Below are 12,130 nucleotides of genomic sequence, written 5' to 3' on the forward strand. Positions count from 1 at the left end.
TTTTCCTCCAGAAACTTGTCCAATCCCCTTTTAAAGGTGTCTAGGCTAGATGCCAGCACCACATCCTGTGGCAAGGAGTTCCACAGACCAACGACATGCTGAGTAAAGAAATATTTTCTTTTGTCTGTCCTAACCCACCCAACACTCAATTTTAGTGGATGTCCCCTGGTTCTGGTATTATGTGAGAGTGTAAAGAGCATCTCCCTATCCACTCTGTCCATCCCCTGCATAATTTTGTATGTCTCAATCATGTCCCCCCTCAGGCGTCTCTTTTCTAGGCTGAAGAGGCCCAAACGCTGTAGTCTTTCCTCATAAGGAAGGTGCCCCAGCCCCGTAATCATCTTAGTTGCTCTCTTTTGCACCTTTTCCATTTCCACTTTGTCTTTTTTGAGATACGGTGACCAGAACTGGACACAATACTCCAGGTGTGGCCTTACCATAGATTTGTACAACGGCATTATCATACTAGCCATTTTGTTCTCAATACCCTTCCTAATGATCCCAAGCATAGAATTGGCCTTCTTCACTGCCGCCGCACATTGGGTCGACACTTTCACCACCACCCCAAGATCTCTCTCCTGATCTGTCACAGACAGCTCAGAACCCATCAGCCTATATCTAAAGTTTTGATTTTTTGCCCCAATGTGCATGACTTTATACTTACTGACATTGAAGTGCATCTGCCATTTTGCTGCCCATTCTGCCAGTCTGGAAAGATCCTTTGACATGAGACTGTTATTAATCACAGATGTAGCATTTTTTAAAAGTACAAATGCATGCTTATCCTTATTATGTTTGATGTCTCAGTAACCCTGTAAGGTGGGTCACTACTATTCCCATTTCACAGATGGGGCACTGAGACGGAATATGCTTAAGGTTACCCAGAGAGGTAATCTTGAGAATTGGCCCACCTGGCTGCATTATGTACTCCCGTCTCATCAGCAAACCATTAATGTTGGACACCCAGGAAGGGAGCTCTTAACCTGTCCTCCTGCTGCCCTTCCTTCTTCTCCATGCCTCCCTCCTAAAAACTAGACACACCAAAGGTCAAATGTTTTAAGCTAAAAGCTCAAAAACCAGACACACTGAAGGTTGCCTGCAAAGTGACCCTAAAAAAAAACACACCCCTCCTTACTATGTAGTTAAAAAGAAGTTGGTGACCCACCCCTGCTAATTGGGTCACCCCTGCTAATTGGGTAAGAGGCACTTTTTCAAGTGGGTGCTCCTTTTTTTAGCAGGGGGAGAGTAACTGGCCCACCTCACCCCAGCACTGTCTGTTCTAGTGGCTGTCTGCTGGTATTCATTTGCATCTTTTTAGATTGTGAGCCCTTTTGGGACAGGAGCCAGTTATTTGATTTTTCTGTAAACCGCTTTGTGAACTTTTAGTTGAAAAGCGGTATATAAATACTGTTGATTGATTGATTGATATACTTTTATGCACAACTGAAAACTGCTTATTGACTTTTTGCACATGGAGGAAAATGCTTTTTAGTTTTGAAGAATAAGAATTTTTTTTTACATGATCCATTTTGTTTACATAATATTACAAGAGTAAATTAAAAAAGAAAACCCTCCCTTTCCTTTTGGAAAGTGCCTTGGCTTCTTTGCCTCTCTTCCCATTTCTCCCTTGTTCCCACTTGGGCTCACCCAGGACCTCACCGAATCTCAGCTGTCTAGACTCACTGCTTCCTTCCACTTCACAGTTACAGAGTAATCACAACAGATACAGGAGAGGCAGACTTGGTTGCAAAGCCCGTTCTGTGGTTGGCAACCTTCAGTCTCGAAAGACTACGGTATAAGCCTACAGCACCCGGTATTCCCAGGCGGTCTCCCATCCAAGTACTAACCAGGCCTGACCCTGCTTAGCTTCCGAGATCAGACAAGATCGGGCATGTGCAGGGTAACAGGGCATGTGCAATCTTCCCATTTCAACCACTGGAAGCCCATCAACAAGTTCCTGGCATTCCTTAGTCTATCTCTGTTCCCTGAGCCTTCTCTGCAAGTTTGTGTGCTTCTGGGCATGCGTGTATTCTTTTATTTTTTTATTATTTTCCAAAATAAAAACAAACAAATATGAACAAACACATAACAAACACAAACTCAATACACAACACACACAAAAACCCACAGAAACACACCATTGGAGGGTGCAGGCAATCATATCAATATATCTAATCAATCAATAAATATATTCTTATCTTGTTCTAGTTTAGCCTCTTAATATCATTTATCTATCATATCATATCCTGTATAATATATCATGTATGCAATATATTCATCTAAATGCCCTATCTCATACATCTACAACTTCATTTTCAACCAAGCATGATATGATCTCCATTGCTCTATCTGTGTTGGTTTACACTGTTGATCCAAAATCTCTGTAAGCCTATCCATTTCCGCCACTTTCATTATTTTCCCTATTAATTCATCTTTCGTTGGAATTTTAATATCTTTCCAGTAACTAGCATATAAAATCCTTACAGCAGTTAATATCATAACTAAATACACATCATTTTCTTTATCTATAATATCTAAGATAATATTAAGCAAATAACTTTTGCAATTGAAGGCTTTTTTCGTTTTTGAGGTGAATTTAAGCCATTTATGTTGACAGTGTAAAGACTCCATCCTCCCTTAACCTTCATGTTTCTTTTTACTATTCACCTTCTCTTTTTGCCTTCTTCTTGTTACTATAAGTGAGTGCCTCCTAGTTTCCTCCTTCTCTGATTCCTCCATTGTCTCTGAATCATCTGATTTCTTTTCTTCCAGTTCCATTTCTACACTTTCTAGTTCTTTTCTTCTAAGTTCCTCTTCCTCATTTTTTTCATTTCTCGTCTCACCTTTCATCACTGTACTCAAAAAATTTTCTGCTTTCATTGTTGAATATATATTATATCTCTGTGACTGGAATTGAAAAAAATATATCTTCTGGAAGAAGCCATCTATATGGTATTTGCTTTCCTCTTAAAAATTTTGCTAGCTCTTCATATTCTTTTCTCTTCTGGGCATGTGTGTATTCTGTTACTGCTTTTCTTTTACTCTTGATTTCTCTTCCCTTTTTAATGTACATTTATCTTCACAATGAATGTCACTGTGTTTGCACCTATATCCCCTGCTCTCTCATTCTTGGCAAATGCCAGGTTCCATTGGGGTGTGCCATGAGCTAATGACCACAGTCCCTACACACATATGTTCCATCTGAATGTTATTACGTGTCCTTCAGCACATCTGGTAACAGGGTTGAGACCTAGCCTTTAGTACTAGCCACTAAATCACTACCAAAGAGACACCAATCCCAGCACTGATCACATCTGCAAGTAGACAACTAGCATTTCTTTCCAACCTGGACTGGATTTAAAAATCAAGCTACCTTCCAAAAGGAAAAAAAAATAATTTTCAAATGTCTTTGACTAAAATGCAGATCAGTTTAAATCAAAGTGATGAACAGCACAATCATATGCATGTGTACTCAGAAGTAAGTCCTTTTTTGATCAATGGGACTTATTCCCAGGTGGGTGTGTATAAGATTGCAGTAGCCTAACTTGTTCACAATCTCTTTGTTTATTCCTTTGTTCCTTCAGGTTCTTATTCATGTAGACAGATGTAAAACCATAACCAAGATTTCTCCGTGTTATACTCCCATCCAATTACCACCAGAGAGCAACCTTGTATACTTTTTAAATGTTGAATTGAAACAAAACAATACAGATGAGATTTCTTTCTCCTAGGCAATGGGATCAACAATAATTGTTACTTGCCTATCAATCTCATTAGCAGACAAAGCAGCATTATGACTGTACCCTTCTCTCTCCAAAGCACTGCTTATGAAGATGCTTAATTCAGAATATCATAGAAATGCTATTTTTTTTAAAAATCTAGGTGTTCTCTGCAGAGAATAAGCACAATTGCGCATTGTTTAACATTCCAGTTGAATGTGTCTGGAAAAAAACTAAAACAAGTTGTACATAGCAAATCGTGCAGTACATTGTTCCCTACAGACAAAGGAATGCACCCTGGGTATGGGCCTGGCCCCCTAGATTAGAATCTGCTGAAGCCTAGAAACTCGGAGTGCTAAACCAAAAAAACTCAGGGAAGAGAAAGGAATCTTTGATGCAAATGTATGCCTCTCAACCCCTAAACCAAACAAGCATAAGAGATCCTCTAATTGCCTGGCCAGTTAAATTACTGATGTTTTTGCACCCAACCTTGACCAGCCTGAGGAAATCTTCCAGCAGTTGGAGAGTCTCTGGGTGGGGGAGGGGGGGAAGAGGCATCTTTTGGTCATTATCCAGTCAAACCCCAGTACTTTTGTTTACATCTGGAAATTGTTCTCCATCCCAATCAAATCCTTTGCCTGGCTGGAGACTCCATTGTCTTAGCCATTTCAGGCTATTCAGTCCCAGGATGCTTCTGTTTTCTCTTACTGGAGGGTTATAATTGGTTGATTGAAACCCAAGGACTCTGCACTAAGGTTTTCCAGGGATGTGCAAAGCGCATTGGTTGTGACTGCTTGAGCACCTCCCATGCCAACAGTGTTTTTCAAAGGACTCCTGTGAGGAGTCACTGTCTCACCTGCCCCCCCCCACCCACCCACTGCACGTCACTGAGGTTTTCTTCCCAAGCCTCACCAGCGCCTGCTTGGGTCACTGTCCAAGCACCCTTTCCTTTGCATCTTCTGCCTTTTAACCAGGAAGTCCTGATAACTTTTGGCCTCAAGGCTCCAGCCATGCTGCTTGGAACTTCTTCAGCCAACAACAGCTTAGCAGATATGGAGGGGTATTCTTGGCTCCTAGCCAATGTTCCTTTGATGCATCCTCTGTATGCAGCTCGGATTCTTTTAAGCTTAAAGCATTTTTTTTTGCCAAAGTTTGTTACCAAAAGGGTTGTTTAGGGGAATTAGTATAGTGCCCTTATTGGAATTTTAGAATCACAGGCTGAATAACAAGACTGTGTAATGCAGGGAAATTCCCTTTAGCTTAAAGAGGAGACTGGGAGAAAGATAACTTTTAATAAAAGATCATAGTTTTATTACAAAAGTACAAAGGTAAACATAATGCACATGTCAAAATGATAAGTATATGTTCCTTGGTCCTAGTACTTGAATCTAGTGTACCTAGCTTTCATGGTGGTTGCATGTAAAAAGTATTTGGTGCATCCGAGGAGATTAGAAAAAGAAAAGGTTGTGGGGAAGGATTTTAGGAGTCCCTGGTCTGCCAAACCCGGTTGCTAACTAAAGATGGGGAGAGAAGGGGAGAAAAAGGGGGGTAAAGAAGGGAAAGAGTTCCAGATGCAAGATAGTTACCTGTCTTGTAGAGCAGTTGGATGGGGGGGGGGAGAGTCCTGTGTGGAGGACCCTCTGACATAACACAGATGTGTTGTGTCCTTGGAGGGGGAGCCAGAGAGAGAGAGCATGTGAGGAAGCCCTCTCTTAAAAAGGGTTTTTTGCGACAGAGCTGAGCTGAATGGTAGCTTCCTTACTACCACACAGCAGGGTAAACATTGAAAAGATCAGGATGTCCCTTATCAGCAAAATTCAATGGGGTCTAATGGCTGGCTTCCTAGCTGGGGAAACTTAAACAATACAATGAATGGGCAACCCAGGAAGGCAGTTCAATTTTGCATACGGTACTTAAGCAGTGATTGAGTTAAACAATACAATGAATAGGAGACACTTAAATAATGATTTACTATTCCAGACTTCTTCCTAGGGAAGTGGATTTTGTAACCATGAGCTTGTGACTTGACCAGAGTTTTTTGGAAAAGTGTGCTGGGAGAAGTGTGGCCTGTATGATGTTTTAGTAACATAACCAGATATAAAATCACAACTAAGGAAAAGGGGGATTTTCACGTAACAGATTAGGTGGGAGCATGAAGCTCTTTGCTCCAGATTCCCTGAGAACTGTGCCACCTCCTCCCAAGGGACATCATATTGAAAGCCTGCTGAAGTGGTTTCAGGATCACACTAATTAGTGGGGGTGAAAAAAGACAAAAATAGAAGGGTCTTCCCAGTTCCCCTTGTAAAATAACTCACCCTTTTTCCAGACCAGGTAGTTGGCTCCTCCCCACTAAACATTTACAGCCAATCATCCTGAAATTCACACAAGAGGTTTTCCTTTCCATCTGATAATAGCATTGTCAAGAACATCAGATGACCCAAGAGGTACACTGGGGGAGATTTCCCCCAGGGCCTAAAGTGGAGAGGGAGTTGCCATTCTTGCCCCAATCCTCCATGGGCTCATTCTCAGTTGAGCGAATAGGGAATGGGCTGCTGGATCAGACCAACCCATTTAGCCCAGTATCCTGATATCTGCAATGGCCTCTGGTCCAGGGAATATAGTCTAAAGTATCCAAAGTATCTTTTACCCCTCAGAGGTGTATTTTGCATGAGAACTCACTATCACTGTTTTGCTTGCTTTGTGTTTTTTCACAGTCCATGACTCCCAAATTCACTGGGAGCAATTGATCAATGAAATACATATTTGATCTAATTGAGAACTGCCAGGCAGTGGGAATGGCCACTATTACTCTAAGGTATGGTTTGAGCCAAACACTTGTTTGGAAGTAAGGGAATTTAGGCAAGCAGCTGGCTGTTGTTTGTCTCTATCTGGTTCAACTGTCCAAATCTGAATGTAGCAACAAAATCTTATGAACATTCTGCCATAAGCACAAGTTGCAATTTATCAAACCACTGCAAACAGCTCTAATGTAAAGGTTGAGTGGTGGAGTGTGATGAGTCACAACTGAAGTACTTGTACAACTATTTTCCCATGAGTACACTTGAAGCTATGCTCTTAGCCAAGATCACAGCAGAAAAGGGAATCTGCCAGCCACACACTTAAGTAGCACATGAATTGATCCTCAGCTATATCAATGGCCATAATCCATGATCCAGTCATGGGAAGTATATCCTTGAATAAGTTAACTGATGCCAAAATATCAGTAGAAGCATCAGTAGAAGCATCAGTAAAGCAGCTACCACATTTTCCAGGCTCACAAAGAGAGTCTGGTCCAACAAGAAGCTGACAGAACATACCAAGATCCAGCTCAACAGAGCTTGCGTCATGAGTACACTTCTGTACTGCAGCAAGTCATGGACTCTTCGCTCACAACAGGAGAGGAAACTGAATGCATTCCACATGTGCTGCCTCCGACGCATCCTCGGCATCACCTGGCAGGACAAAGTTCCAAACAACACAGTCCTGGAACGAGTTGGAATCCCTAGCATGTATGCACTGCTGAAACAGAGACGCCTGCGTTGGCTCGGTCATGTCGTGAGAATGGATGATGGCTGGATCCCAAAGGATCTCCTCTATGGAGAACTCGTGCAAGGAAAGCGCCCTACAGGTAGACCACAGCTGTGATACAAGGACATCTGCAAGGGGGATCTGAAGGCCTTAGGAATGGACCTCAACAGGTGGGAAACCCTGGCCTCTGAGCAGCCCGCTTGGAGGCAGGCTGTGCAGTACGGTCTCTCCCAGTTTGAAGAGACACTTGGCCAACAGACTGAGGCAAAGAGGCAAAGAAGGAAGGCCCACAGCTAGGGAGACAGACCAGGGACACACTACACTTGCTCCCAGTGTGGAAGGGATTGTCACTCCCGAATCGGCCTTTTCAGCCACACTAGACGCTGTGCCAGAACCACCATCCAGAGCGTGATACCATAGTCTTTCGAGATTGAAGGTTGCCAACATGCCAAAGTAACACCCATGTTGACTCATTATCCCCAAGGTCCAAGGAAGCACACTGGGCGATCTTGATACAACAGATTGCTGCCTTAAGCACCAGCTTGAGGCCTGCCTCACCCTTTGCTTTTTCATGATCCAGCCCATCACTGGTCCATAGAGATTGGCAGCAGACACGCCACATGCTGAAAATAGGCATGTATTATCCCTGCAATCTCCCTAGAACAATGTCTTGCTACTTGGAACACACTGTAATGGTCTTGTGCTTTCTAATATCTTGTGCCTGGTTTCTAACTCAGACTTGTTCCTCTTTGTTTACTCTTGTTTTGGTTTTAGGCTTTTACAATTGTCAGTCACTTTGAATGCATCTGGGAAAGCAGCATATAAATTATTGTAATTATTAATGGACAAGATCAATCTATGAATGAGTTGTAATTATGTCCCAATATTTTCCTGAGTTTATGTTGTTTTCTTATGAATCTGATTATATGGGAATCCCCATATAAAGAGAATAACAGCTTCATCTTTACTCATAAATCACGGTGTTCCAGGGGGTTGATCTTCTCCAAAGTACCAAACATACCAAATAGTGACAAGTGAAGAACATTTGGGGACACAAGTCACAGTGGCGGACCAGCCCAGCTCCACATCCCAGGGCAAAGGTCTGCAATGGTGTCCCCATGCGCTGTTGCCACCCCCCTGCGTGCAAATCCTCCCTCCCCCACTCACCTGAGGCTCAAGGAGACTGACGCAACCCCAGGCTGAGGTTTCCCTGATACTATAAACTGTGCTTCCAGCAAAATGGAAGCAGTTTCCAACCCCGACGGGAGCCTCAGAGAGGTTTCCATGGGGTCCTAAAGGCTTGCACCCGGGGCATTTACCCCATCAAATATAATGGGAGGTCTGCCACTGACAAGTCATTTTTCCTCCTTTATTCTGCATCATGTGTACAAACATGCATGACACTAGTCACTTAAAACATAGCTCTGTGATCACTGGCAACTAGAGCTGAAATGGATTGCAGGGAATTCTCAAACAAATTTTTCCAAATCCAATTTATTAGCAAAAAAAAAAAAACCTGAAATGTATATGCCCTTGATTTTTTCCCCCCAATATTGTATGTGACTTCGGGAAACATGGACAATTAATATGATGAAGCTAATATAATGTGAACTGGTCCAGCAGTAAAAGTGAGAGAAAAAAAACTTTCCACATAAACCTTCCTCCAAACTTTTATGTTACAAAGGTTGATGCTGAATGTCACAGTAACATGCAATATCCAATATTCTGCTAGCATTTGACATTTAAAAGTATTAAATATTCAAACTTCAATTTTTGGAATCCAGTATAGAATATTTGATCATCAATGGGTACAATCTAGTGTGTGCAAGAAAGACAAGATGCAGAGGCCTCCATATGTGAAAACTGAGCCTGGGAATCACAAACATCCATATTCTGCCCTCAGGATAGAGACATGTGCATGCAAGCTTGGCCAGATGAGCCAGCCTTACAAATGTTCGCATTGGGGTCTCGACTCACAGTGCTTTATCTCAACTTTTTCTTTTCAGAACCCTGGAAATCCCAGTTTTCATCTGATGTTTAAGAAGAAAAAATTCACCTTCGAGGTTCCAAGAAATTGCAAGCAACAATGCCTCTCAATGTTTAGCAGTAAATGTTTCCAGCATTTTCAGGGCCAAATAACTTGGGAGCCCTTCTTGTAGGGCAATCAATTGCTAAGGCAATGAGATAAGGAAAGAGAATGCCATTCTGTACTTTTAAGCAAACACTGGGAGTTCCAGTCTTTTAAAATTTCTTGGAACAGCTGCAGGGAATGAGTACTTGAAACTCTCTTGCTCCAGGTTTCTTGCTGGCTTATGTGTAGGATTTCTATACACATGCTTTATAAACATGCTTGTTTTGAAATACATATCTCTTACCTTATTCATGGCTATTGCAGAGGGGGGAAAAACACTCCTGGCACTCTGCTTAGTACTCAAGTAGCCCATTTCAGCACTCTGAAAAGTGGGGAGTAGGTTTATGGAAATGACCCACACTCATAACACAAAAGAAAAGGCATTTCTCTGACCCATAACTGGAAGTTTTGAAAAGCTTTTTATCTAGCACCTGTGACTGTGACCTGAGAAGTAGATCATCATAAATTGATGGTGGTTGCGTGAAAAAGCTCACTTCCAAGTGTATGCAATGATTCCACAGGAGAACTGCAACTAGCCATCTGGTTTGGCTTTTCACAATTCATCCTCTGACAAGCAAACATGGGGAGTGAAGTTGCTCCTCTGGATAAAGGTTAAGTGATTAGAACACAATGTGTGTGGTTGGCAAAGACTATGGTATAAGCCTACAGCACCCGGTATTCCCAGGCAGTCTCCCATCCAAGTATTTACCAGGCCTGACCCTGCTTAGCTTCCGAGATCAGACAGGATCAGGTGTGTGCAGGGTAACAGTTGCTGTAGAACACAATTACAATTCCATCAATGGCATCTTTTACAATTGCATTACTATCCAACTGACATCTGATAGATGCCTCAGGTGTGAAAACAGAATATGGTAGATCAAAATAAAAAAATTAAAATCACTTAACGTGTGGTTAAGGTTAACTTTAACACCCTTTTACTTTAAAATGTTCTTTCCTTTGAAGCATGTGCTTAACCCCTGAGCAACTGCCTCAGAATTTACATGATATATATACTGATATTTCTAGACATTTAGGTCTCAATCTTAAGCAAACCTAGTGCCAGCACTGAGCTCCAGAGTCTGTGCTCTGGGCAGGAGGTCTGGTCTAGAGGGTAGAGCCTCCGTCTGCCTGAAGATAACATCCACAAGGTCGCCAGTTCGAGGCCACTGGCACCGTGCGACCTTGAAGCAGCTCACAAGCTGAAGCCAAGCTATTCCATCTGCTCTGACCGTGGGAGGATGGAGGCCAGAATGTGCGGCCAGATCGGAATGAAACACCTAAATGTAGTGGTTCTTGAAAGAAAGAACCTTCTTTCAATTGTAAAAATCCCTATTTAATAAGGGATTTAGATAAGCCTGCCTATGTAAACCGCCTTGAATAAAGACCAAGAAAGGCGGTATATAAATACCTGTTATTATTATTATTATTGCTGGGTGTCGCAAACATGCCATAAGGCACATCTGCAAGCACCCAAAAAAGACCTCAGCACCACATGGATGGCCAGCTGTGAGTATTTTGGGGACGGGGGGGGCAGTGAGTGGGCGGAATGGGGTGGAGGGAGGGGAGGATCTGGCCCAGGAGATGGTCGGAGAGAGCAGCAGGCTCTGTTGCCATATCATAACCTCCCTTCCAGCCTGGACAGCCTGACACAAGCCTCCTTGTGTCTGCACCCGCTCAAAAACAGGTGCAGCTCCGAGGAGACCCATGGCACCATGGCTACAGTACCCGAGACAAGGGAGCAAACACTCCCTTGCCCCGAGGAAACTCCTGGCACTAGCCCAGTGCCCATAGGATCCAGTGGTCACCAATTTGGCACCACTGGAGCCCTGAGCACTGCTGAGTATAAGACTGGGCTGCCCCTTCTGCACACATAACATCATCATTGCAATAATATATAAATGATGTAACAAACAGTTAAGGGTTAATACCACAAAGGAGATGCTTTAAGTGTTTGAATGCAGCATAGCTTTCTCCTCTGACTGCTAGATGCAATCCAAGTACCAGGTAAAAGTGGCTACCACCTCAACAGTATCACCAGTTGCAGCCCCACTGCTTTTTAAGCAAATGGCCACCCCACTGACAGAAAATCAACATAGCCTATAGCATGCCCCATTTTTTTTTGGCACCAATACACAATTTTCTACTATAAATAATAAAATAGGACTAAAGTGCTTAGGGTAATGACTAATTCTGCTTCCCCTTTCAGAGTTCACTCAGCCCTCTCTAGTACCTGCTAGGCACACATTCTGTGCATTACAAAAAAAAAATCCCCTCCCGCCAAAAAAGCAAACTACAAGACACCAAGAGTAGTGTGATAGGGGAACTAGTTATCTACAAGCCATACCAAGATCCAGGTCTACAGAGCTTGCGTCCTGAGTACACTTCTGTACTGCAGCGAGTCATGGACTCTTCGCTCACAACAGGAGAGGAAACTGAGCGCTTTCCACATGCGCTGCCTCCGACGCATCCTCGGCATCACCTGGCAGGACAAAGTTCCAAACAACACAGTCCTGGAACGTGCTGGAATCCCTAGCATGTATTCACTGCTGAAACAGAGACGCCTGCGTTGGCTTGGTCATGTCGTGAGAATGGATGATGGCCGGATCCCAAAGGATCTCCTCTATGGAGAACTCGTGCAAGGAAAGCGCCCTACAGGTAGACCACAGCTGCGATACAAGGACATCTGCAAGAGGGATCTGAAGGCCTTAGGGATGGACCTCAACAAGTGGGAAACCCTGGCCTCTGAGCGGCC

At 43.1% G+C, this 12,130-nt stretch overlaps 2 pseudogenes; both read right to left on the reverse strand.

Moving 5' to 3' along the window:
* Positions 1-1,798: 1,798 nt before the first annotated feature.
* Positions 1,799-1,916, reverse strand: LOC136643313 (5S ribosomal RNA; annotated as a pseudogene).
* An 8,122-nt stretch (positions 1,917-10,038) lies between these two features.
* LOC136643168 (5S ribosomal RNA) lies at positions 10,039-10,158 on the reverse strand (annotated as a pseudogene).
* Between the last annotated feature and the right edge of the window lie 1,972 nt (positions 10,159-12,130).

This window comes from Tiliqua scincoides, chromosome 2 (assembly GCF_035046505.1).
Source record: "Tiliqua scincoides isolate rTilSci1 chromosome 2, rTilSci1.hap2, whole genome shotgun sequence".
Taxonomy (NCBI): domain Eukaryota; kingdom Metazoa; phylum Chordata; class Lepidosauria; order Squamata; family Scincidae; genus Tiliqua; species Tiliqua scincoides.